The sequence below is a fragment of the Cebus imitator genome, unplaced genomic scaffold (assembly GCF_001604975.1).
Source record: "Cebus imitator isolate Cc_AM_T3 unplaced genomic scaffold, Cebus_imitator-1.0 Scaffold289, whole genome shotgun sequence".
Classification (NCBI taxonomy): Eukaryota; Metazoa; Chordata; class Mammalia; order Primates; family Cebidae; genus Cebus; species Cebus imitator.
In genome coordinates, this window is record NW_016107604.1 from 1142290 (window position 1) to 1143518 (window position 1229).

Below are 1229 nucleotides of genomic sequence, written 5' to 3' on the forward strand. Positions count from 1 at the left end.
AAAAAAAAAAAAAAAAAAGAAGAAGAAGAAGAAGAAGATACATTGGTAGGAACTGGGAGAGGAGTCGGGTATGGGGGTGTTTACATTCCAGGCAAAGACAGCACCATACCCGCAAGCACACAGAAGACTAAGAATATGGGACTTCTGAAAATTCAAGAAGTTGAGTGTGGTTTTGGTCAAGAGGATAAGAGAAAAATCAGGAGCTGAGATTCAGAAATCAGGCAGCACCATGAAGAATCTAGAATGGAATGCTAAAGAATCATGCCAAAGTTTACAGTGAACTATTAAAAATTTTTAGAGAGAGAAATAATAATTGTAGGGTTGCTATTGGTGTTAGTGTTGTTGCTTTAAACAGATTTGCTTTCACGTGGGCTTTGCACTTGGCACCAAGTTCAGTGAATACTGACTAGTTGGCTGGCAGCCTGACCCTTTTGCTAAGGCAGGGTTCAGAAAACTATACCCTATAGGCCAAATCTAGCCCACTACCTGTCTTCATATAGCCATTTCATCCCACATGAAAACTACATGAAATTCAATTTTTGGTCTCCATAAAAATGGTTTCATTGAAACACAGTCATGGTAATTTACTTAAGTATTATCTATGGCTGCTTTCATGCAACATTACAGAGTTGAATAGTTGCAACAGAAAATATACATGGCACTCACATCATTTTGCACTGCTGCTTAGTTCCCTACAAATCACAGTGATACTGTTAGAACTTGGCAGTGTTTTCAGTGCCATACATACAACACTGAGACTTTTTAAAATTACCAGTGCATACCTATCATGTCAAAACAAGCAAAGAGAGAAATATGGACTTCAGATGTCATGCTTTTAAGGTATAGTGGAGTATGGATTATTTTGTTATTAAATTTCATGGCAAAGCATTTATTATGCCATAACACTATAGCTTTGCTAAAAGAATACAAGATACGTCAACATTATTAAACTAAGCACTCATCACAGTATTTCCAACTGACAGAAAAGCAACAGTGAGAACAATTAGAGGATTTAAAACAGAATATTTCATCACGGCAGAATTTCTTCACAAAAATAACAAATGAAAATGGAGCTACAACCAAAGTAATTTTCTAAATGGCTCATTTCTTAGCCAAACAGGAAAGCTGTTCAGTTGAATTGCGTTTGATTACAATGGCCAAAGAAATGTGTCCAGAGAAAACAAACTGAAGGCTTTTAGCTAATAGCTGAAGGCTCTTGGCCTTTCAGC